The sequence below is a fragment of the Lissotriton vulgaris genome, unplaced genomic scaffold (assembly GCF_964263255.1).
Source record: "Lissotriton vulgaris unplaced genomic scaffold, aLisVul1.2 SCAFFOLD_755, whole genome shotgun sequence".
In the NCBI taxonomy this organism is placed as follows: Eukaryota; Metazoa; Chordata; class Amphibia; order Caudata; family Salamandridae; genus Lissotriton; species Lissotriton vulgaris.
The window spans coordinates 706,454-733,514 of record NW_028241507.1 but is presented as its reverse complement, the minus strand read 5'-3'; the positions used below and the strand labels follow the sequence as shown (position 1 = coordinate 733,514).

Here is a 27,061-nt window from a genome sequence, read left to right as displayed (position 1 = left end):
GTATAAGAATTGGCTTGGTAGTTTGGTCTGCCCTGTTCCCATGATGCACTGGGCCAGGGACAGAGTAATTTGCATGTAGCCAGGTTCTGAGCTGGGATGGTGCAGTGAGCTAAAAAACGGTGATGGATCAAGCCCTGATCTGTTGACATAGCTTAAATACTGAGTGTTCACTCCCTGCGCTGCCCGGGATAAAGTGGTCTGATGAACTAGGGCAGGAAGTCACTGATCAACAGTGGGCGTATTGCTGCAAGCAGATTGAACAAGTCTCCTCTAGTAGTCGGCTACGTATCACCCATTACCAGTTCTTACACCGCATATACTATATCCCGGTTAAGATACACAAATACAAATTGCGAGACACTAATACGTGTGACAGATGCAGGGCAGAAGCTGCTGACTTCCTGCACCTTGCTTGAGAATGCAGCTCAGTCCTAACCTACTGGCAACAGGTGATCACCGCGCTAGAACTGATGACATCCTTGAAAATACCACTATCTCCCCTTCTAACGCTCCTCGGCTACACAGAGAAGCTAACAGTGGCACATCGTAAATTTGTTTTGTTTAGTCTGCTACTGGCCAGACGACAGGTGGCATGTAGATGGGGTCGAGGCCAAGCACCCAAATTCAAGGAGTGGATAGGATTGGTGATTTGATGTTTTGGCAAGATCAAACATATGCATATGCCGAACTCCTCCCACTCACGTCATGCCGCTGTGATATTTGGGATTCACTTAAATTGTATCTCCTGGAACATTCAATTGAGGCCGGAAACAATCCATGATCCCCCCGCATACTACGCCCTATGACTTGATCATTGGTTGCCTACACGTGATGCCTCTATATCTTGCTGTACAGATGTAGTCCATTTCCACCCTGCCCTGATTTTATCTGATGTGTGTGAGATCTTTGTTTAATGTCCATTTTATGAGATGTCTCCTGACATTTTTATTATGCTGGACTCAGTATTGCATCAATCTGGTGATTCAATGTCGTTGCTATGCATGTATATATCTATGTACTGTAACTTTTATGCTGGTTGTTTTTGATGAGTTCTAGAAAACCTAATAAACAAATATAAAAAATATATATATATTAAGAAGAGACTTCAGAGTGATTGGAGTGTTGCCATGGTGCAGTGCTGTGATTGGCTGGCGGATGGGGAAACAACGCTGTGCTAGGGTGGCCTTTGAAAGAGTCATGCTTAAATTGCTGGATGGATTAGGGAACTTGTCTGTGTGAGAAGAGTGAAAGTTTGAACCAGGACTGTTTGCGATTGTTATTTTAATGGGGATTCCTTTTTTGACAAGAGAGAAGGCTGCAAATACAGAAGAAAAATGTATTTCCGAAGGCAACACCAAATAGGGAATTGGCAGTGAATAAAGTGTTACAAACGTGCATGTGGCTTAACCAATGGCACACATGCATATCTCAAGACAGGGATCTTCAAATTTCCCTGAGCTAAACTTTCTGCATCCCATGAATAGAGAAAAAAATGGACATTGTTTAATGTCCATTTTATGAGATGTCTCCTGCCGTTTTTATTATGCTGGACTCAGTATTGCATCAATCTGGTGATTCAATGTCATTGCTATGCATGTATATATCTATGTACTGTAACTTTCATGCTGGTTGTTTTTGGTGAGTTCTAGAAAACCTAATAAACAAATATAAAAAAAAAAAAAGATAGAAAAGAGACTTTAGAGTGATTGGAGTGTTGCCTTTGTGCATTGCCATGATTGGCTGGCGGATGGTGAAACAACGCTGTGATAGGGTGACCTGATGCCCGGGACCCTCTCCTGCTGCTACCTCAAGTACCTGCTGCCTGGGACTCTCTCCTGCTGCTGCCTCGGGCGCCTGCTGCCTGGGACCCTCTCCTGCTACTGCCTCAAGTGCCTGCTGCCTGGGACCCTCTCCTGCTGCTGCCTCAAGTGCCTGCTGCCTGGGACACCTCACCACTCACTTCCACCACAGGTGTTCCATGTCCACAGGGATAGCAAGGACAGAGAAGATCCATGCCAGTCCATTCACAAGCGAGGAGCTGGAGGTCCTAGTGGACGAGGTGCTGGCACAGTACCCAAGGCAGTATGGTGGCCCCAATGTAGTGGTAAGTCATCATTAAGGGAGCTGAAGGGCAGGGGGGTGTCAGACATGTAGTTGTGCTGTTGCAGTATATGCCTGAGGGTGTGGGGTTGTGTCATACACTGACAAACAAGCTGTCTCCAGGGCGAGGGAGTGTGTGTGTCCCAATGTCACTGTTTTCCCTGCTTGCAGTTGTATGTGTGAGTGGAGTGTGTTACATTGTCAGCCACACAGAGTAACAGGATGTTGGTCATGTAGGTGCCACAACAGTAATTGCTCGGGTGAATGTTTCTGTGTGCCCCTGTTGTCCGACTCAGTGTGAACCCAGAGACCAGGCCCAGTGCCTGCCCACCCAAACGACAACACACCACCAAACCTAATTGGTCCTTGCTCCTGTTCATTCACACTGAATAGAAGAAATGCACCATCTCAGCCCTGTATAATTGCACAGGAACACACTTCTGTAGATGCCTATTATGTTGTTGAGTCCATGCGCCCCGAGGCCATACACATTACAAACACATATGTTCACATGACATGCTCATTGAATGCTACCCAGTCATGCACACAGTGCTACTACACACAGACACAGGTAGATATGTGAGGTATGTAGTGGGCAGACATGCATGGGACTAGTGATGTCTGCAAGCCACTGGGGGGGTGCAGTGCAGTCATCCAGCATGTGTGTGAGATTATCAGGGACCCTCTATGCTCTCATGTATGCGTGCAATCGCAACATAACACCACTGATGGTCCACATATTGGCAGTGACTAATCCAGAGCTGGATGCACGTCTGGAGGAGCATCGCCAGCAAGGCAGGGGTGAGTATTTGTGTAGGGTGACTTTGACTGTGAGTGGATGCATGTGTACAGGGCCTGTGGCAGCGGTGGCCCATGTGATGTTTATGTGGTGGTGCTGTGCTGTGTCATGTGAGTGGCTGCTGGGATGTGTGCCAGTGTCAGGCATTGGGCCAAACTGGCCTTACAAAGCTGATGCTCCCTGCTCTGCTTTCTCATAGTCAGATGTGTTAGGATCTACATGGTCATTCAGCATTGGGATTATGTGGGGAATCTATTAGGGGGTGAACAGCTGGGTCCACTATCTGAGTGTGACTTCATGCATGCCCACTTTGCATGCACCATGATCAGAGAGGCCCACACATCTGACAACAAGGTGCCCCAGAGTACCACATGGTGCTTGGTATGGCCTACTTGGCATTGTGGACTGGCATGTCCTAATAGGTGTGTGGTCCCCTCCTGTTCCCTGAAGGTCTATCAGTGGCAATGAGTCCCCACATCATATCCCTAGGTGTGGGCAGGGCAAGTTGTGTGTCTGGTACACTTCATCCACAGGCAGGGTGCTGTGCTGTGTGGCCTCGAACTTGGCTCAGTCATGGCAGTTTTTCAGGGTTACAGGCACTGTTGTGGTCTATGTAGTGTGTTTCTGCAATGTGATTGCAGGGTGTGGTGATCACAATGTTGATTTGGGCATCTCCTGTACTGCATTGATTGGATTGCTTTTTCCTGATGATGACACTAACACAACCCTGCATCTTTCTCTCATGCAGAATCGCCAGTGGACACGGAGGAACGGGAGCCGGAAACCAGTGGTGGCGAGAGTAGCACCACAGCTGCACCGGAGGCCAGTGACAAAGAACTCACCAGCACATCTGAGGGGGGACCGTAGTATGCAGGAGGAATCCTTGGCTGAGACACAGAGTACTATATCATCTGATGCCAGCGGGGATGCATCCATGTTGGCAGGCACAGGGGATCGTGAGTCTGCAACATCAATTACCACAGAGCGGCCAGTGTCCAGCCTCCCATCCAATTCATCTGGTGCTGCCCATGTCCATGTCAGTAAGAGGGGACGAGTTACATTCACATTTGGCACCGCTGAGCCTGCACCTGTCCCCCCTGCTGCCCTCAGTGCAGAGTCTGTAGAGCTCCTGCGCCAGCTTTGTGTTGGCCAGACCGCCCTGCTTAATGCCTTCAGTGAGCATGACAAGAAATTAGGCCAGGTGGTTGCCTACATGGAGGGCATATACTCTGACGTGGGTGGGCTACACCGTACAGTCCAGGCTTTGTCATCTGCAGTGACTTCTGCCCTTCAACAGGCACATGCTCCCATTCCTGCTCAGATGCCTTTGTCCATTCCCCAGTCAGTGGCCACATCAGATGACAGTGACCACGGTTCCCATGTGTCACAGACACGATACAGCAGAAGGAGCACACAGCAGACACAACCCAAGTGGTCCCACCCACAGACACCATCCCCACAGAAGAGCAGAGCCAGCCCAGAATGCAAAGACAAGAGCCTGTCAGAGAAGAGCAAGGCCGAAAAAGCTGTGGGGCTGACAGTAGGGTTAAATGCCGCAGAGGCATCACCAGCAAAGGACTCTACTGTCCCTAAACCTTCACGCAGAGCTAGGCGTGCTGTGTCTGTGCCCACTGAGGAGGTGTTCTATGGCAAGAGTACACCTAAGAAGGTCACAGGCCCACATCCCCCCACCACATCAACTCCAATTCCAAGCCCAGTGAAGCAGGTGGAGGCGTGCGCTGTTGGGGCCACCTCTGGCAAAGTAGGGCACTGTAAGTGGGACACCTGGCAAGCAGGAGAAGGTGGTCCAGAGGCGTAGCCAGACAAAGCGTTCCGCAGGATCCAGCACATCACCAAAGGGAGTGCCAGGGTCTGAACCTGATGCGGGACAGTTGTTGTGTGGGCCTGTTGTGTCATCACCAGTTCTCATTAACCCCAAGACAGGGAAGCCATTTTGTATTCCCAAGAAGTGGAAGGGCACCCCTCCAACCTCTCCCACCCACACTGTGTCACAGGTCTGCATGACTCCACCTCCCCGGGCCACTATACCACCTCGTCCAAACAGCCCTCCAGCTTGCCAAACCACTGAAAGCCCTACCTCACCCTGGCCTCTGTCTCCCCAGTCAAGTGTTCCTGATGTCCCCGACACACAGCCAGCTCCAAGTCCGCCTGACAGCCAAATGTGAGTCGCGGTCCCCCTTATACACCTGTCTCTCATACAGGTGTACTAGTCCTGCCCATTGTTTGGCACCTGGGTGTGTTGCTGGTCAGGGAAGGCTACAGTCAAACACACTCACTGTGCAGCTTCTCATGTCCTGACTCTGCATTTCTCCCAGGCAACTTAAATTGCTGTGTTGTACTCTCACCTGTGCAATGGACACTGGCCCTGTTGCTCTGCTGTGTTGTACTCTCCCCTGTGCCATGGATACTGGCCCTGTTTCTCAGCTGTGTTGGAGTCTCCCCTTTGCCATGGACACTGGCCCTGTTGCTCTGCTGTGTTGGAGTCTCACCTGTGCCAAGGACACTGGCCCTGTTGCTCTGCTGTGTTGGAGTCTCACCTGTGCCATGGACACTGGTGACGTACTGGGTTTTTCAGAACCCAGCGGTGCCAGGGAACACACCCTAAGACTTCGAGTCCTTCCTGTTTCACACTACAGAAACACAGAGTCTTCTTGGTGAAGTCAAAGATCGAATTTATTGGCTGAAGCCAGTAACAGGTATCCTAGAAGTACAACACAATGTATATTCTCAGGAGACTGCTCAAAATTACAAAGCCAGCCTTCTCTTTTTATACAAAATATTATGCTTTAGGCAAACATTCCTTATTTTACAGCTGACCATTCACATTTTTTCCCTACAAAGAAAAAGCAGAGTCATGATGACAAGCCCATATTTCAGTTTGTCCAGCCCATAATCAATTACCCGGCAAGTCCCAGTATTTTCATCAGATATCGACGGACCCCCCAATAAAAACAGGCACCTCCTCCTCATAAAGCAAGTCATAAAGAAAGAAACAGGGACAGGTGTGTGTAAGATTAGGCATGGTTTGTGTGCGATGAAATGTTTATGATATGTTGTCCCTTGATACTAATCTCATTCGGCCACTGGGAGATGGACTGGCCGAACAGGTTTGGCTTCAGGCAGTGGAGTCAGCTTGCCCAGGTCACAGAGGAGTCAGCAAAGGTATACGTGTCCTTCAGACTCGTTTTTGGCCTTAGTCATTCGCCTATGTGAGGGCAATCACAAAATGGCTGCCGTTCACAAAATAGAACCCGAGGGTTCAGGACGGAAACTCTGATTTCAGGGTGATTTTGTCACCGAATATGACGGAAATCCTTGTGCATAATATTCTAATCATTCTCGGTCTGAGGATACCAAAATCGTCATGATACGACGATGTTTATGACACGGGTCCAGAATTTTCAGTACCACAGCCCCTCCTTTTGCCCTTACATAGGCAATAACCTATACTCACGCTAATCTGAGTCCAGGTCTATATTCATAAAGTCTTTGAGATGTTGCTGTAGCATCATCCTATTACTTAGCTCGTCTCTTGATACAGGTTTCCTCACACATGATGTAGCACAGAGGCCACATAATGCAGGAGCACACTGTATACATAGACAGAACAGGAAAAGAATGGCTAAGATCATCCCAATGACTATCAGAATCTTCCATCCCCAGGCGGATATCAGTTCCCAGAACCACCCTATCAATGACCAATCTCCTTTATCCACGTGAATAGATTCAGAGATCTTATGCAGTTTGGAAATGGCTTGGTAGACTGTTGGAGCGTTATCTGGAATCAAAACACAGCAACTTGATTGGATCACTTTACATACCCCACCTCGGTCTGCAAGTATGACGTCTAATGCGACCCTGTTCTGAAGAGTCATAAGGCAATCCGACTGGAGCTCAGCAGTCAAATTACTAAGGGCACCGGCGGTTTCAACTACAGTGGATTCAACCACCCTTGTCAATTGCCTTATGTTCCTGCTGTTAACCATAGGCCCCCAAAACGGCAGAAAACCCTTTACGAAATCTCCAAATTCTTGTCCTACAGTGTCTTCTTTACTGATGACACCTCTAACTATCCTTGTCTTATGGTAATCTGCAGCGGCCGTGTAGGTGGGAGGCAACAGGAACAAAACAAAACATGTGCCCGAGAAGTCAGGGGGCAACCATGTATAGGCTCTATCATGGCAGATGAAATAGGTACCCTTAGCTGCTAGGAACGAAGGGGAAGTCTGAGACGCAAAAACATATGTTTCAGTGCAGATTCTTTTCCTTAACTGAGCTCTGGGATTCTTGCCATTACATTGCAGACATAGGTGACCCTGATGGGGTACAATCCAAATCAGGGAGGATCTCTTTGCTCGCTGGTTCTCACTCAGAGTAACTCCATATCCTGTTACGTTCTATCCAATATATGCTAGTGTCTCATCTCTCGGGATAGTCTCATAGGAAATATCTTCCCTAATCATATCTATAATACCCTTAACTAGAGCACTATTCTTAGGATTATCTTTCACAGAACGTAGGGGGTTGACTTCATGAGCGTATATGAACATGGTTCTGTATGCCCGCACAGAACCATTATGGCTGAAAGGCAGGACCAGATAAGGGATACCTTTATCAGTAGTATGAGGCATAAGACCACACACCCAACAGTTAGTTGTGTTCACTACTAATTGGTGTTGGTGTAGAAGCTGAACGAATGAATTATTGACAAATTCTAATCTTCTAGCGGACTTGTGTTCAGGCAGAGGGTGAAAAGAATGCGAGGAAACAGTAGAAGGAGGTATGGGCTGTGTAGTGGGTGCAAATGTCACTTGAAAAGAGAATAAAACATATCCTGTTAAAAACGTCATTACACTAAGCAACATGAAAATACATAATATCAAAAATCGTTTCTTTGTCATCATTATACACTTTCTGGCTTTAAAGTCCATCTGTTTGGCAGGTCTCTCCATCTCGAAAAACTCCATCCTCTCAATTGCTGCTCGCGGTGGTAGGGTATTCTATGCTAAGGAATGCTTCTGTAAGTCCAGGGCAACTCCCTTAGACCGACCAGAACTGTCGACCTAACGTCTTCAGCTGCACTCCAAAGACTTGGGCAACCACGACCCTACAGCTGAACCCGGATGGCGGTTCGAAAAACAAAAATAAGAAAGTTTCTCAGATGAGAGAGCTGCACCTTCAAAAATAGCAAAGAAAAATAATTTTTTATTTGTCCATAGTTCTCGGCCTCAAATTATAACGGCTTTTTCCAGATACTGTCTGGTTCTGGAACAACAGTTCAGGCTTTGTAGTATTCAATCAAATTGACGGTGGCACAGCTTCTTGCAAAAGATTGTCACTTTCTCTTTCAGAAATTGTTCCTTTTACACGTGCATCGCTGAAAGGCGGAAAACGAGGCACAGTCTCAGTCTCAGAGTCAGCGATCCCCTCCTGGACCCACCGGTCGTACGGTAGAAGCAAAGGGACTCTCTTGCAGTGTACGCCGTGGATCCGGTTCTTTTTTCCTTCCACTCGAACGGCTGATCTTGTTGAGAGAAGGTCTAGGTGGGGGCCGGTCCAACGGGGCTGGTCATTCTTTGTCCGCTGGAAGTTCTTGACCATCACCCAAGATCCAGGATCGATAGGATGTCCTGGAGCTTCAGAGACCTGAGGCAGGGTATCGTGAACCTGCAGGTGTAAAACACGCAATTTAGCCGTCAATTCATGCAAATAATCAAGCAGTGCAGGGTGTTTGATCTCACTGAATTTTGTCGGCCTTGGCACTCCCCAAATTTTGGCCGGGCGGCCGAACACAATTTCATAAGGACTAAGTCCCACTCCCGAATGCACAGTCATTCTTGTTGATAGGAGTGCTAAACGCAGAGCGTCAGGCCATTTAAGACCAGAGCTTGCTTGTATCTTGGCCAATTTCAGTTTTAGCGTGCCATTATGGCACTCTACTAGTCCAGCTGATTGGGGGTAATTTGCAGCATGGAATTTTTGCTGGATACCTAGCCCTTCACATACTTTCTTCATCACTCGACTCACAAATTCACTCCCATTATCACTCCAGACCATTCTCGGCATTCCAAACCTAGGGAAAAATTCTTTGACAAGGGCTTTAGCTGTGGATAAGGCAGTGTTGTCTTTCAGGGGATATGCTTCTACCCATCTCGAAAAGGCACAAACAACAACGAGTACGTATTTCAAATTGTTGCACCTTTCCATGTGGATGAAATCTAGCTGCAAAACCTTGAACGGATACGTTGGAGGCGCAAAATGACCAGCTGGAGTTGGGGTTCCCCTACCAAGATTGTATTTCAGACACACCATGCAATTCTTGACCACATTCTCTGCACACTTAGGAATTCCAGCATTTTGCCATACTGGAGCTAACAACTTACAAATCCATTTCACACTGATATGAGCCATTCCATGGGCCATTGTCACCACTGCAAGCACATACGCATCGGGTAACAACCATCGCTGATGTTCTGGCAATTCAACCCAACAGCCATTTGCATCCAATTTACCCGTACTCTCTCTCCTATACTCAACTCTTCCTCTGAAGCTTCAGCTTGAATAGACTTCACACTCTCTATCGTATCTTCACACATTCCAATGTCACCAACCCATCTTGCAGGGCCTGCAACATACATTCGATTCATCACATCTTTTACTGTTTCTTTTGCTATTTCGTCAGCAAATGCATTTCCACGACCAACATCATCAGTGACTTTCTTGTGTGCACTGCATTTCACAATTGCAACTTGTAACGGCAAGGTCAGTGACTCAAGAAGCTCATTCACCAACTGACCATGCTGAATCTTAGCTCCATGCGAAGTCAGGAACCCACGCTCTTTCCACAATCGTCCAAAACTATGAGCCACACCAAACGAATACTGGCTGTTGGTATATATGGTCACTTTCATTCCTTTCGATAACACACACACTCTCGTAAGTGCAATCAACTCTGCTACTTGAGCTGAATTATGTGGTATACGTGCAGCTTCAACAATCGTATGCAAAGTCGTGACAGCATATGCTGCAGTCGTATCACCATTTGGAAGCTTGATTCATGAACCATCCACCCATAAGGTACCATCACACTTTACAAGAGGAGTATCTGTAAGATCTACTCTCCCTTTCGTTTCTTCTTCTGTCCTGAGAAAACAATCATGCTGTTCAGAAGCATCTGTCTCTGCTACAATCGGCAACAACGTAGCTGGATTCAACGTGTTGCATCTCTTTATGTGTACATGACTTGCTAACAGTGTCAACTCATAACCTGACAATCGAGCACTAGTTAAGTGCTGTGTCTTGGTCCTGTTTAACGTGTCCACTGCATGTGGAACCATCACAATCAACATATTATTCATCACTAACCCAGCAGACTGTCGAATAGAAACAGCTGCTGCCGCTGTGGCTCTCAAGCAACTTGGCAACGCCTTAGCTTCCGGATCCAAAGTCGACGAAAAATACGCGCATGAACGCTGCTTGTCTCCGAAAGACTGTGTCAGTACTGACAATGCACATCCTTCTTTCTCATGGACATACAGTGTAAAGGGCTTACTGTAGTCGGGGTACCCAACACAGGAGCTGAACACAATGCATTACGCAATTCGGAAAAACTTTTCTGACAATCTTCAGACCACGGAACGGGATTCGGTGTATCTTTACAGGTCAATGCTACTAAGGGTTTGGCCAGCAAAGAAAAATTTGGTATCCATTGTCTGCAATATGATGTAATACCCAAGAAAGCACGTACTTCTCTCTTTGCCCTTGACACACTCAATTTTGCAATTGCCTGAATTCTTTCTGGGGTCAGTTTCCTTCCCTCCTTCGATAAGAGATGACCTAAGTAGGTCACTGCTTGTCGACAATATTGCAGTTTTGAAAGAGACACTTTGTGATGCAGATCAGACAAATGACGCAACAACGACAGCGTGGCTTCTTTACAAATCTCCTCAGTATCTGCAGCGACAAGCAAATCGTCGATGTACTGAATAAGGGTAGCGCCATCAGGTAAAACAATCGTATCAAGCTGTGTTTTTAAAGCCTGACTGTATACTAATGGACTTTCACAGTAGCCTTGAGGAGCGCATTTGAAGCGGAAGCTTCGGCCTCCTAAACTGAAGCCAAAAATATCCCTGCTCTCCTCGGCAATCGGGATGCTGAAGAAAGCATTCTTCAAGTCAATCATCGAGAACCAGGTGGCGGAAGCTGGAATCATAGTCAATAGGGCAGTGATATCAGGGACAACTGGAAACTGTGGCACAACTATTTTATTGACCTCTCTAAGATCAATCACAAATCTGTAAACAGGTGGCTGAGAAGGGTCAATACGTTTCAAAACAGGCAGAACAGGACTATTACAAACATTGCCTCTTGTCTCTTCAATTACATCTTTTTCAATCAGATCATAAATGATCGCTAACAACGTCTTTTCACCTTCGCTAGAGATCTTGTATTGGGGAATGAGCGGCATTCTAACATTGGCTTTCAATGTCACAACATATGGCGGTATTTCCAAAAGACCCACATCATTAGGACCAGTAGCCCAAAGAATATCAGGAAGAAACGACAATTCGGTCGGAAGTTTATATTTCGACAAATACATTGGAGGGATCACTTTCTTACCCAGTGTAAGTTGTACTCCCGAAAGGAGAACAATATAATGTCGCATACAATCGTTTCAACAAATCCAATCCTAACAAGTTCTCACCACAACCTGTCGTCAGAATAAGGGGTGCTTCCAATTCACAAGATCCAACAGAAAGGGACACAGGACTAGAAATCGGGTTCCTAACCGGGGCGCCAGAAAAACCTACTGAAACATTCATTTCGCCAGACAAAGGTGCGCCACGGAGTTTTGAGTGCATAATAGAACTCTTTGTAGCACCAGTATCCAACAGAAAAGACTCTGACACACCTGATGTAATCACCTCAATGTAAGGTCCACTCTGATCTATTGGTACTGAAACAACTCCCAATCGTTGTCTATGGCTGTCCTTGCAATCATTACCTTCCATATTCTTATCTTCTGCATAGTAGTTGTCAGCATAGTACTGAGCCGTCCTACCAGACGCGTTATTCTGCTGGTCAAAACTATTCATTGAATTTTGAGGCGGAAGGGAACGCGTGTTTTGGGGGAAATTTCCAGGGCCTCTTCCTCTATGAGCTTGTTGAACACCTCGACCTCTTGTGCCAGAAGCACCATTTGTACGTTGTAACAAAATAGGACAACTATACTTGAAATGACCCTCTTCCTTACAATATGAACACTGATTGGGACCTACAGGAACACGTGGTTGAGAAAACTCGAACGTTTGCGAGTTTCTCTGAAACTGTTGAGGTTGCTGATAGTTACTCTGACCACCACGTAGCGGATACGCCTGTTGTAAAAGAACCTTCGTCTTTAATTCTTTCGTTTTCTTGTCTGCTCTATCCTTCTCATCTTTATCCCTATTTTCGTAGTACTGTGCAGTGGCCAATATTTGTGCTGAAGAGGAAACGGCCCAAGAACTCTCTGAATCTTTCAATTTCTTACACAGCTCGGGAAGCAAATTATGCACAAACTTGTCAACGAACAACCGTTGACCACCTTCTGTACTCATGTCTTGACCACTGTGGTCGTTAAACGTTTCCTCTAACCTGGTGAAGAAATCAGACACTGTTTCATCTTTCTTCTGCTTACACGCAGACAATTTATCCTAAGTCACACGCATCACAGGCATTAAAGTCTTCATGTAAGTAATGCTTCTAGCAGGAAGTTCTGCTATCAAAGGTTCAGGCTTGGCACCACCAACTTGTCTATCATTTGCAGCACTAATATTAGCCCATGAGTCACCTAACTCTTGCACATGATCTGTATGGCGAATCAATCCCAACAAAGGCTGTGGAACAACATTCCCAAATAACATGTCTATGTCAGCCTGATTCATAATGCATGAGTCTGCAGTCTGTGATAATTCCTTATAATACCCTGCAGGGTTTTTACGGGGGTCAGGCAAAGTCTGCTTAAGGGCTAAAACTTCAGCTCGCTTCCAAGGAACATGTACCCAAACACGCTAAAAATGAGCTGGAACAGCATCAACTTGATTAGCGACATCAGCCGCAACGGCGTCCTTCCATACCGGAGGAACTTCTCCCATTGGGTACTGTCGCACTTTTTTTCTAACAGAGGAGTCAGGTTCAAACAGTGACTGAGAAGGATCCTTATTCCTAAAGGACAACAACGTTGCGACTGCTTTCTCAACATCGGAACCCACAATCGTGCCCTTTGCAAACTCAAACCGTACACAGCACAAATCAGGCGGATAGGTTTCCAAATTATTATCCTCCAATTCCTCACAAAGGAAAGCACACATTTTCTCAAAAACGTATCTCTGTTTCGGTACTTCCCATTGACGGTAGACATCCATAACAGACTCCACATCATATCTTAAAGGGTAAGTAACCCATTTACGCGCCATACGGTCAAACATTTCTCTCTCGAGAGAGAATCAGGCAGTTGACTACGCGACTGCTTACGTCCGAATCAGGAGTCACACCAGTTGACCCAAAGAGAGGAAATATAAGGCTAGCAACAGTATCAGTCCTTCTCTGTCGGACAGAAGGAGAAGTTGATGAAAGAACAGGAGGAAAAACAGAGGGAGGCAAGGCAGACGCAGATGCAGACGCAGAGGCAGTATCAGGAAGAATACCAGAAGAGGCAGTCGATGTAGCAGGCAAAGTCGTAGGAAGTACAGTTAGAGCAGGTAGCAAAGTCGGTGGCCCTTGAGGGGGCTGCGCCATAAGAGTAGGAGCCAACTGAAGAGGAGCTGGCGGCTGTGGAAGAACCTGAGGCACAATGACTGGAGGTTTCACAACTAAAGGTTGCAGAGGTGCTGTAGGACTCTGCGCATAAGGGGGTGGCGAACTCAACAAGTGTGACATTAAAGGATCTTTCTCAAGTTCTTTTGCTGCATCTTGCTGAAGAAGCAGCAAAACTGGATAACATTTATCGATCACCATTTTACGTTGCCTGTGCAACTGCTCACTCATCTGTTCTTCTTCATTATCTTTAAACTGCATAGCAGCATGCATTATCGAGATACCCTTTTCTCTCTTATTTCTCTTTGCTAATTTAATTTCCTTCTGTTTGGCTTCCTTACGCAATAGGTGGAAAGAGTCAAACATCGCCGGCCGGGCTTTCTTCTTGAAAAGTTTAACCTCCAGATTATCCAAAATCTCTGTGTCAAAACTACCATATTGGGGCCATTTTAAAACACCATCTTTCCTGGTGTATTGGATCCATACTTCATTATATGTGATGGGGCCTACGCTATGTTTCACATATAGTTCATAGGTTGGAGTTCCAATCGGAGGAACCGGACACGAGTCCTCCAATCTGGAATCCCTATTACAACCAAGACAAAACAAATTTCCAAGTCTGCTGAGACCAGGCATCTTCGCTCTCTAGTCTAGCTTCAAATTTCAAAGGATTATCGAATACGATACTTTCGTGAATACACGAGTCCCTCGGCTTTGGTTCTTGCAAGTTCCAAATCAAAGATCCCAAGGGGATACCCAAACTAAGAACCAAACTAAGGACTGGGAGACGCTCCACTTATACTTAACTGAGGTATCAATGATGTCACCAGAAGACTCGTCTATCGTTTCGCTCTACCAATCATCAAGGGTCCAAAACAGGGCGATAGACAGGGCAGCAGTCCTTCGTAGCCGTCGGGAAGCGGGGAACCTCGCAGCAAAGACTTTCGGACCACGTCGACATACAGGGGTCGATGAAGTGGCGGCCTTCCTCCAAAATTTTCACACGAAGCTCCTCACGAACCTCTGGCTTGGACCGGTACCGCTGAAATCGCCCCACTAGGGGCGCCAACTGAAGTACTGGGTTTTTCAGAACCCAGCGGTGCCAGGGAACACACCCTAAGACTTCGAGTCCTTCCTGTTTCAGACTACAGAAACACAGAGTCTTCTTGGTGAAGTCAAAGATCAAATTTATTTGCTACAGCCAGTAACAGGTATCCTAGAAGTACAACACGGTGTATATTCTCAGGAGACTGCTCAATATTACAAAGCCAGCCTTATCTTTTTATACAAAATATTATGCTTTAGGCAAACATTCCTTATTTTACAGCTGACCATTCACATATTTTCACTACAAAGAAAAAGTAGAGTCATGATGACAAGCCCATATTTCAGTTTGCCAGCCCATAATCAATTACCCGGCAAGTCCCAGTATTTTCATCAGATATCGACGGACCCCCCAATAAAAACGGGCACCTCCTCCTCGTAAAGCAAGTCATAAAGAAAGAAACAGGGACAGGTGTGTGTAAGATTAGGCATGGTTTGTGTGCGATGAAAGGTTTATGATATGTTGTGCCTTGATACTAATCTCATTCGGCCACTGGGAGAGGGACTGGCCGAACAGGTTTGGCTTCAGGCAGTGGAGTCAGCTTGCCCAGGTCACAGAGGAGTCAGCAAAGGTGTACGTGTCCTTCAGACTCGTTTTTGGCTTTAGTCATTGGCCTATGTGAGGGCAATCACAAAATGGCTGCCGTTCACAAAATGGAACCCGAGGGTTCAGGACGGAGACTCGGATTTCAGGGTGATTTTGTCACCAGAATATGACGGAAATGCTTGTGCATAGTATTCTAATCATTCTCGGTCTGCGGATACCAAAATCGTCATGATAAGACGATGTTTATGACACGGGTCCAGAATTTTCAGTACCACACAGGCCCTGTTGCTCCGCTGTGTTGTACTCTCCCCTGTGCCATGGACACTGGCCCTGTTGCTCTGCTGTGTTGGAGTCTCCCCTGTCCCATGGACACTGGCCCTGTCGCTCTGCTGTGTTGTACTCTCCCCTGTGCCATGGACACTGGCCCTGTTGCTCTACTGTGTTGTACTCTCCCCTGTGCCATGGACACTGGCCCTGTTGCTCTACTGTGTTGTACTCTCCCCTGTGCCATGGCCACTGGCCCTGTTGCTCTGCTGTGTTGTACTCTCCCATTTGCCATGGACACTGGCCCTGTTGCTCTGCTGTGTTGGAGTCTCACCTGTGCCATGGACACTGGCCCTGTTGCTCTGCTGTGTTGTTCTCTCACCTGAGCCATGGACACTAGTCCTGTTGCTCTGCTGTGTTGGAGTCTCACCTGTGCCATGGACACTGGCCCTGTTGCTCTGCTGTGTTGGAGTCTCACCTGTGCCATGGACAATGGCCTTGTTGCTCTGCTGTGTTAGAGTCTCACCTGTGCCATGGACACTGGCCCTGTTGCTCTGCTGTGTTGGAGTCTCCCCTGTGCCATGGACACTGGCCCTGTTGCTCTGCTGTGTTGGAGTCTCCCCTGTGCCATGGACACTGGCTCTGTTGCTCTGCTGTGTTGGAGTCTCACCTGTGCCATGGACAATGGCCTTGTTGCTCTGCTGTGTTAGAGTCTCACCTGCGCCATGGACACTGGCCCTGTTGCTCCACTGTGTTGGAGTCTCACCTGTGCCATGGACACTGGCCCTGTTGCTAAGCTGTGTTGGAGTCTCCCCTGTGCCATGGACGCTGGCCCTGTTGCTCTGCTGTGTTGGAGTCTCCCCTGTGCCATGGACACTGGCTCTGTTGCTCTGCTGTGTTGGAGTCTCACCTGTGCCATGGACACTGGCCCTGTTGCTCTGCTGTGTTGTACTCTCCCCTGTGCCATGGACACTGGCCCTGTTGCTCTGCTGTGTTGGAGTGTCCCCTGTGCAACCTTTCATATACTTGCTGTGCCACCTGCCATGGACACTGGCCCTGTTGCTCTGCTGTGTTGGAGTCTCCCCCGTCCCATGGACACTGGCCCTGTTGTTCTGCTGTGTTAGAGTGTCCGCTGTGCAACCTCTCATGTACTTGCTGTGCCACTTGCCATGGACACTGGCCCTGTTGCTCTGCTGTGTTGGAGTCTCCCCTGTCCCATGGACACTGGCCCTGTTGCTCTGCTGTGTTGTACTCCCCCCTGTGCCATGGTCACTGGCCCTGTTGCTCTGCTGTGTTGTACTCTCCCCTGTGCCATGGCCACTGGCCCTGTTGCTCTGCTGTGTTGTACTCTCCCATTTGCCATGGACACTGGCCCTGTTGCTCTGCTGTGTTGGAGTCTCACCTGTGCCATGGACACTGGCCCTGTTGCTCTGCTGTGTTGTTCTCTCACCTGAGCCATGGACACTAGCCCTGTTGCTCTGCTGTGTTGGAGTCTCACCTGTGCCATGGACACGGGCCCTGTTGCTCTGCTGTGTTGGAATCTCACCTGTGCCATGGACAATGGCCTTGTTACACTGCTGTGTTAGAGTCTCATCTGTGCCATGGACACTGGCCCTGTTGCTCCGCTGTGTTGGAGTCTCACCTGTGCCATGGACACTGGCCCTGTTGCTCTGCTGTGTTGGAGTCTCCCCTGTGCCATGGACACTGGCCCTGTTCCTCTGCTGTGTTGGAGTCTCCCCTGTCCCATGGACACTGGCCCTGTCGCTCTGCTGTGTTGTACTCTCCCATGTGCCATGGACACTGGCCCTGTTGCTCTACTGTGTTATACTCTCCCCTGTGCCATGGACACTGGCCCTGTTGCTCTACTGTGTTGTACTCTCCCCTGGGCCATGGCCACTGGCCCTGTTGCTCTGCTGTGTTGTACTCTCCCATTTGCCATGGACACTGGCCCTGTTGCTCTGATGTGTTGGAGTCTCACTTGTGCCATGGACACTGGCCCTGTTGTTTTGCAGTGTTGTTCTCTCACCTGAGCCATGGACACTAGTCCTGTTGCTCTGCTGTGTTGGAGTCTCACCTGTGCCATGGACACTGGCCCTGTTGCTCTGCTGTGTTGGAGTCTCACCTGTGCCATGGACAATGGCCTTGTTGCTCTGCTGTGTTAGAGTCTCACCTGTGCCATGGACACTGGCCCTGTTGCTCCGCTGTGTTGGAGTCTCACCTGTGCCATGGACACTGGCCCTGTTGCTAAGCTGTGTTGGAGTCTCCCCTGTGCCATGGACACTGGCCCTGTTGCTCTGCTGTGTTGGAGTCTCCCCTGTGCCATGGACACTGGCCCTGTTGCTCTGCTGTGTTGGAGTCTCCCCTGTGCCATGGACACTGGCTCTGTTGCTCTGCTGTGTTGGAGTCTCACCTGTGCCATGGACACTGGCCCTGTTGCTCTGCTGTGTTGTACTCTCCCCTGTGCCATGGACACTGGCCCTGTTGCTCTGCTGTGTTGGAGTGTCCCCTGTGCAACCTTTCATGTACTTGCTGTGCCACCTGCCATGGACACTGGCCCTGTTGCTCTGCTGTGTTGGAGTCTCCCCCGTCCCATGGACACTGGCCCTGTTGCTCTGCTGTGTTAGAGTGTCCGCTGTGCAACCTTTCATGTACTTGCTGTGCCACTTGCCATGGACACTGGCCCTGTTTCTCTGCTGTGTTGGAGTCTCCCCTGTCCCATGGACACTGGCCCTGTTGCTCTGCTGTGTTTTACTCCCCCCTGTGCCATGGACACTGGCCCTGTTGCTCTGCTGTGTTGTACTCTCCCCTGTGCCATGGCCACTGGCCCTGTTGCTCTGCTGTGTTGTACTCTCTCATTTGCCATGGACACTGGCCCTGTTGCTCTGCTGTGTTGGAGTCTCACCTGTGCCATGGACACTGGCCCTGTTGCTCTGTTGTGTTGTTCTCTCACCTGAGCCATGGACACTAGCCCTGTTGCTCTGCTGTGTTGGAGTCTCACCTGTGCCATGGTCACTGGCCCTGTAGCTCTACGGTGTTGGAATCTCACCTGTGCCATGGACAATGGCCTTGTTGCTCTGCTGTGTTAGAGTCTCACCTGTGCCATGGACACTGGCCCTGTTGCTCCGCTGTGTTGGAGTCTCACCTGTGCCATGGACACTGGCCCTGTTGCTAAGCTGTGTTGGAGTCTCCCCTGTGCCATGGACACTGGCCCTGTTGCTCTGCTGTGTTGGAGTCTCCCCTGTGCCATGGACAAAGGCCCTGTTGCTCTGCTGAGTTGGAGTCTCACCTGTGCCATGGACACTGGCCCTGTTGCTCTGCTGTGTTGTACTCTCCCCTGTGCCATGGACACTGGCCCTGTTGCTCTGCTGTGTTGGAGTATCCCCTGTGCAACCTTTCATGTACTTGCTGTGCCACCTGCCATGGACACTGGCCCTGTTGCTCTGCTGTGTTGGAGTCTCCCCCGTCCCATGGACACTGGCCCTGTTGTTCTGCTGTGTTGGAGTGTCCGCTGTGCAACCTCTCATGTACTTGCTGTGCCACTTGCCATGGACACTGGCCCTGTTGCTCTGCTGTGTTGGAGTCTCCCCTGTCCCATGGACACGGGCCCTGTTGCTCTGCTGTGTTGTACTGGCCCTGTTGCTCTGCTGTGTTGTACTCTCCCCTTTGCCATGGACACTGGCCCTGTTGTTCTGCTGTGTTGGAGTCTCCCCTGTGTCATGGACACTGGCCCTGTTGCTCTGCTGTGTTGGAGTCTCACCTGTGCCATGGACACCGGCCCTGTTGCTCTTCTGTGTTGTACTCTCTCCTGTGCCATGGACACTGGCCCTGTTGCTCTGCTGTGTTGGAGTGTCCCCTGTGCAACCTTTCATGTACTTGCTGTGCTACCTGCCATGGACACTGGCCCTGTTGCTCCGCTGTGTTGGAGTCTCACCTGTGCCATGGACACTGGCCCTGTTGCTCTGCTGTGTTGGACTCTCACCTGTGCCATGGACACTGGCCCTGTTGCTCTGCTGTGTTGGGGTGTCCCCTGTGCAGCCTCTCATATACTTGCTGTGCCACCTGCCATGGACACTGGCCCTGTTGCTCTGCTGTGTTGTACTCTCCCCTGTGACATGGACACTGGCCCTGTTGCTCTGTGGTGTTGGAGTCTCACCTGTGCAGCCTCTCATGTACTTCCTCTGCCACTTGCCATGGACACTGGCCTTCCTGTTTGGAGTTTGCCTGTGCAAATTATGTTGCATATGATCAGCATTTTGTGCCTTGCTCTTGTCTACTGTTGTACTACTGTCACATCTGTGCAATATATGCATAAAGACAGTGACTCCTGTTGTGTGTTTTGTCAGTGTCCTTGCTGAATAAAGTTATTTTTGTGTGTGCATTTTGTTGCCTGTGCCCCATGCTCTATGTGTCACTTCAACATTGCCAAGCTCTTTGCACGCATCACATTTTTAAACAGGAGTGACTGGGTCTTCAGTCCATTCAGACACTGATACTTGTGTTATCTGTGTTGGCTCTTTTGCTTGTCATCCAGTTCTCGTTTTAGTTGTTTGCTATTGTTGGCTAGGTTGTTGCCTTGTCAGCTTGGGGTACACTGCCAGCACAGGGAGTGATGCTGTGCACAGGTTTGCATGCAGGCTGGGCAATGTCATGATGTATATGTTTTATTCCCAGATATGTGCCCAGTTGTGTATGTGTATGGTCATTTTGTGTTGCCTCTTAGTCCTGGTCCCCTGCCCTGCAGGAGATGTATGCTCTTGGGTGGTGAAGAGGTCCGCAGTGTGAAGGGTGTGGCTTTGTAGTGGTTGTGGATGTGTGTGTGCCCCTGGATTGTGATAAACACACATGTGTCACCCAGGACTTGTGTGCCTGTTGTTTGGTTTGTCCTGCCCTCTGTAAATGATTGTATGCACTTGTGTGAGTTGTCTGTTGTGCACTGTGCAGTGTGTTGGTATGTCCATGCAGTTCTGTGTGACTCATCCTTGTTGTTTTGGTCACTTATGAGTGTGCAATGTGTGTGACTTGCACAGCAGTGTTGTGTTTGTTTGATCATCAATGTGTTTTGAGTGTGTTTGTGTAGACTGTGTGGCCCTGCTGCTCCTCACTGGCATTGTGTTTGTGTTTGTCATGCATTGCAGGCACATGGTGCCTTTTCCCCTCCTGTATGGCATGGTGTGTGTGGTGTAATGCCATCACCTATGTGTGCCACTTGTGCCTAGCCATTGTGGGTCTGCACTCCCTCTATTTGTGTATGGTACACCCCTTGAATGTCTACTACTGGCATGCTAATCAGTTGACTTGGATGTCAGCTGTCCCCTTGGTTTACATGTGTATGTGCCTCCCCATCACTTCATTTGTGAAACTGTGCCTTGTGGTACAGTTCTTGGGCCAAGAGTGATGTTCCACTCTGGACATTGCCACAATCGTTTATGTGTGATGTTCTTGAGCTATTTATCAGTGAGGATTGTTCAAGTGCACTTCAGTTGTGTGTCCTGCCCAGTGCTCAGGTGAAGATGGTTCTAGTCTTGTATCCAAGAACGGTGCATCCTGTTGTTGTTGTGTTGTATGTATGTGTGTTGGTTGTGGTGTTGCTTGACTGCCTGTGTGTGCTGTTGTATTTGTGCTGTGCTGATTTGTGGTGTGTGTGTTGAGGTTGTATCAGTCATGTCTGCGTGTTTCTGTTGTGCTTGGTGTGCACAGACTGCTCGTTCTGCATTCAGTGCTGTGTGTAATGTAATGCAAATGTAATGTAATGGCCCATTTATACCGCGCTACAATCGCTCCAAGGAGCATCTCGGCGCCAATGTATGGTCAACCTGATGTTAAAGTTGCCTTACTGCTTGAAGAGACCAGGACCGGAATCACACTAGTGCTCTGGCGGTTATATCTGGAAGATTGTAAATCCAAGTTTTTAATTGTTTGCGGAATTCTGATTCCTTGTCCAGTGCTCTTAAGTGTGGGAGGAGGGCATTCCATGCTTTTGCACCTAGCACCGTCAGGGATTTACCCCCACGGGTTTTAAGTCTAAACCCTGGAACGGTCAGTAGGTTGGCATTTGAGGACCGTAGTGCTCGAGTTGGACAGTATCTTACATATTTTTTTCTTAGGTATAGAGGGCCTAGATCGTGGACAGCTCGAAAGGTAATTATCAGCACTTTGTACAGGACCCTTTTTGTTCTAAGCAGCCAGTGTAGTACATTAAGGGCTTTGGTTGCTGACGATTTTCTAGGCCATTTTAAAACCAGCCTTGCTGCCACGTGCTGTACCATCTGGAGTTTATGGGTAACCACCTTATTGGTACCAGCATACAAGCTGTTACAATAGTCAATGCGTGATGTAACTAATGCAACCGTGACTGTTTTCCTTGCTTCAAGGGGCAGCAAGTCAAAGTATGTGGGCTTGGCATTGCCTGATGTGCATCCCGTGATGTCCTGTGGTGTTTGTTGATTTTTACATTCATGTGCATGTGTGGTGGGTTTGTTGTGGCAGTGTAGTTCTGTGTAGGTGCACTTATTGTGTGATTTGTGGTATGGTGTGTGTGTTTTGTTCTTGAGGGATGATGTTGGGCACTCATGTTGTGTTTGTGCTCACATTGCCTTTCCACAGTTTGGCTGACAGGGTATTTCTGTTTGTGTTGGGGCTCTGTGTGTGTTCCTGTGGTGTTTGTGTGTTGTTTTTGGGTTGCCATCTGTTCAGGCTTCCCTGTGTGTGTGTTCTGTTTGTGGCTACATCCAGGGTGTGTGTTTGTTTATCTGTATAGGTGCTGGGAAGTATTGGCAGCCTTCAGTGTGTGAGGCACTGGTGTTGTGTGTTCCTTGTCAGCCACTCCTGCAGTGGCTGTCTCCCTGGTTGTTTGTTGTGTGGTGCAGAGTGTGTATTATGCTTGCTTTGCTTGTGGCTGTGCTTGTTGCTTGTTGTTTGTTGCTGTGCATGGGGGTGCACAGGATAGGCACCTGGCCTGTGACTTGATGAGGTGTGTTGATGTGTTGTTGGGGGTGGTGTGTCCCTGTAGTATTTGTGCCCGGCCCATGCCTTGGAGTGGCGCTGCCTTCTGCATTGTGCACATGTGTTGACCGCGGCGGTGACGTGAGCAGGAACGGGACATTGCTGCTAGTTCGCGTCGATGTGTGTCCTGGATGCAGAAGGGTGTCTTGGTGGCAGGTGGGTCATGTGTGGGTGCCCTTGTGGATGTGTTGTGACCCCCAGCAGGGTGTCTGTTATGGTTTTGGACCCTGTGTCAGCTCGTGTGTTGTGTATTGTATTTGTGTATTTGCGTACCAGCGTCGTGGTCCGCGGTGGCCCATTTGATGGTAGTGCTGTAGCAGGTACATCACCGAATGCATATGTAGGGCTGGGTTCATGGTGTTCATGACCGGGTGGAGAGGACCGGGTCTGTGCTATCGCGCTCTGCTGTCGAGTTTCCGCCGTCTCTGGTTGGGCGGTGTCTCCGCTGTGGTGCGTCTGCCTGTTTGGGCCATCCTAATTTGTGGAGCGGGGCGGACGTCATTCTGCACGGCGGTGAGTTTCCATTGGCTCCCACCGCCGTGGTGACGGGCGCACTTTGATGGTGGTGCACAGCGCTCCGCGGCGGACGGGAAATGACCTATGTTTTGCTATACTAATTTGGCGGACGTGAGTACCGCTGTTCACGGGCGATAAAAGGCGAATTTCCGCCCTGCTAGCTCCACGGTGGTGCCACCACCCGACATCCTAATGGACCCCCAAGTGTTCCTTTGCCTATTTCTCAGCTACTTTTGATCTGGTGGCCGCAGTATTGCCTGGTTGTCTCACAGTGGTTGCAGCAGTTAGCCTTAACATTCAGAAAATTATGGGGAGAGTGATGGGCTATCCCTTGATTTTAATGGTGCCACACTCATGATTCGTAACCAAACTCAGAATGTGATAGTTAGCCACCTAACCTGTTATCAGAGAATCAATTTGCCAGCTTAAAATGTTTCCATCTGGAGATGTAACACACTGAACCCAGCTTCCCTATTACCAACCCCAGCGGGAGATGATGAGGGTGGGTTGTGTAACTAAGTTGTGTACAAATCTTAGGCCTGACATACTGGATGTCTCCCTTAACAAATCTGACTATACCAATTTTGTTGATGGGTCATGTTTGAGAGACCAATGTGCATCTTAAGAGCTGCTTATGCTGTAAGTACTTTAAGTGGGGTAGTGGAAGCATCTTACTTGTGTCATATAATATCTGCACAAGTTGCTGAATTGATGGCATTTACCAGAGCTTGCTGTACCTCAGAAGGGTTGCAAGTTACTATTGACACCAACAGCCAGTATGGGTTTGGAGTTGTGCCGGTTTTTTGGTTATGCATGGTTGCAGTTGGTATTTTTGACTTTGGCTGCAACCCCCATCCGCAAGGGGTTGTAAGTTTCAAATCTATTGCATGTCCTCCAATTGCCAAGGGAGATTGCTGTAGTGAAGTGTGCTGGACTTGAGAGCGCAAATGGTTTTGTCACCAGAGGCAACAGCTATGCAGATGAAGTCGCCCAGTACTGTGCACTTAAGCCCAGTACCTTTTCACCTAGACAAACCATGTAAATTTAGGGAGAGACATTGACCAGTATGTTGTGGAATACTGTACATACATTCAGTGAGTTGAGGGCATTACACCATGCTGCCCCTGATATAGAAAAGACCAAATTGAAAAGGATGGGATGCTCAAAGGATGCCCGTGATATTTGGATGTCAAGTGCAGGAAAGGCAGTTCTCCCAGATTCCGTTCTACAAGCAATGATCAGACACAGGCATGGTCTACCTCATGTGGGAATTTATGGAGTGGTGTTTAATTTCTCTTTTCACCGGTTGAATCCTCAGTCCTGAATGATGGCAGAAGACTTGTGTCTAAGATGTGTGATCTGTCAAAAGCAAATGTGGGCAGGAGTGTTGTGGCGACTATAGGCCACACTGGAAAATCTGATGGACCATTTAATCAGCTTCCGATTGACTTCATGGAAATGCCATGATAAAGTCAGCTGAGGTACATCCTTGTGTGCTTATTTTCCCGATGGATCGAAACTTAACATAACCAGAAATGAGACAGTCAAAGTCTTTATTCCCACATAGACAGTAGGAGGTATAACCTCAAGTATATCCCCCTACAAAAACGTATCACACAAAACTACTTGATGTTACTTAACGTCACTGCTATACATTAGTAGTTGGGAAAACTATGGAAGTAACTGCCTGTGGTGGCCTTCATTTTGGAAATACAGACTGGATAAAACTAAAAAGCATATTGAGTCATCAATATCCTTATTCTTTCACTACATGCATTTGAATGTCGCAAAAGGAATGCTACAATGATATGTGTGAAATTGCACTGGTTAGCCTCTATGTGCTAATTCTCTTTTATCATTAGTTTGTGACTACGAAGGTGGCGTCCCCCACAATGTACAATGAAGTCCCTACTGTAGCATACCTCGGGTAAGTGATTTACCATGTCGTTCTGCATGGAGCAAGTCTGGGTTGACTAATCAAACGGAACTGTCCTGGGTTGCCATCTGAGATACAGAGTAACACCTAGGGTTATATTCAACCAATATGTAGAGTTCTAGCTATACATTTTGTCATAAAGAAAGTTAATATAGTTATTTAGAGATGCTGGTTAAAAACATGCTTCTGGTTGTGATGGCAATGTATATCACAATGGGTTGGCATTACAACCGCTAATGATGGATTGGTTTGACACCTCGTTGCCTATAATTGCTTAATTTGTCAAAATGTGCTTAGTGTAAGTTGTGACTAATGATATTGTAAATCCTTGAGAAAAAATGTTCTTTCTGCTTTTTTGGTGAATCAAGCGAAGATGTGGATCATCTCATGTTAATATTTCCATTCCTTTCTTTTGATTTTTTATTTAGTTAGGTGGTCTAGTGGCATGAAGGAACTTCTAGGATTTTAGTATTCACCCTGCAGGCACATAGTGTTTATATCACTAACTATAGTTAGTTTTTCCCTGAAGGAGACCCAAGCCCAATTGTAGGCTAGTTTAGAGGTCGAAATATGTTGGTAACAAAATAATTAGCTTGGGGTCATGTGATTCGTTGGTTTTCATGTTATGACCCAATGTACATGCTTTTAACTATACCAGAGGTACTCTTCATTAAATTAGGTTTCGAGTATACCTCTAGGTATTTTTAAAAATGTATTTTCCTGCCAAATCAACAGGACCCAAGACATTGTTGTGGCAATAGATTTCTAAGAACTCCCAGGGTTAAGAGTAGCTGCCCTCCGGTGAGTCTGCTGGGGTGGCATTGTTCCAACTCCATTGTGAAAGGTGGGCAAATGATGAAGCATGCCTTGATAAGTTAAGGGTGAGACAACCGCTCAAAAATCTTTTGAGGACCCGCCTCAAAAGAAATCCTAACTACTATTGGATAGCAGGTACTTAAAGTAACAGTCTAACAGTTGCCAAACTATTGACAGAATGCCAGTTCATCTTGAATCAGACCAAGGAACACGCTTGAAGACGGGGTCATATAGTTGCTATGTACAGCTCCAGGAATTGAACAAAGGTTTCATTGTATCCAAAGACAAGAATCATCGGGAAATATAGAACTACTGAGCAGGACTATCAAAGCTAAATTGCCTAAAGCTTTTTCCTCTACATCTCTTAAATGGCTTGATGCCCTTCCTTTAATGCTCATGAGTATCCAAAGTACCCTATGTAAAAAACTGGATAATCAGCATATGAAGTGTTGATGGGGAGAGCTTTGCCCATATCCTATGACCCAGCGGATGCCCTTGTGAATTTAACAGATGACATGGTCCTCCAGTAATACAAAGGAATGTCTGACTTGGTGCGTTCTATCTCCCATCAGGTCGACATCTCTACTTTTCACTACTGCACATGCGATTGCCTACCATATACATTTGTAGACCTTGAATAGTGCAGGTAGAGCTCTTATCCCCCACAAATCTGAGAATACTTCTTGTTCCTCAGTCATTTTGGGGGTATCTGGAGTCAAAGCCACAGCAGAATGGAGTTTATTTGTATTGTGGTTTGTAGATGCCTAAAAAATGAACAAGTTTCTGTTCCTGTAAGTCATATCCTGTATGTTGAGGTAGGCAGAGAACTTTGCTCAAGTGTACATCTACATAGTGGAGGCAGGTACATCCAATACACTGTCAGAATACCTTGGTATATTACTAAATGAAAAGGAAAACATTTCTGTACAACTACAAGTATCTCCTTTGGTGTATGAAACTTAATTTACTATGTTAGAAGTACATTTATGAGTTAATGATGACGTATTTGAAACTTGCTTGACCTACAATTTTATATAATATACTGCATGTGGGGCATTAGATGTGACATTAAATGTTATTGCTTGTGAATGTTGTATATGATGATCATTACATTTACTCTACCAGTGAGTGAGTAATATGCAAATGGGTCAATATTACATTG

At 47.6% G+C, this 27,061-nt stretch overlaps 1 pseudogene; it reads right to left on the bottom strand.

Annotated features, from left to right (window-relative positions):
- Positions 1-1,620: 1,620 nt before the first annotated feature.
- Positions 1,621-7,851, bottom strand: LOC147671278 (endogenous retrovirus group PABLB member 1 Env polyprotein-like; annotated as a pseudogene).
- Positions 7,852-27,061: the final 19,210 nt, after the last annotated feature.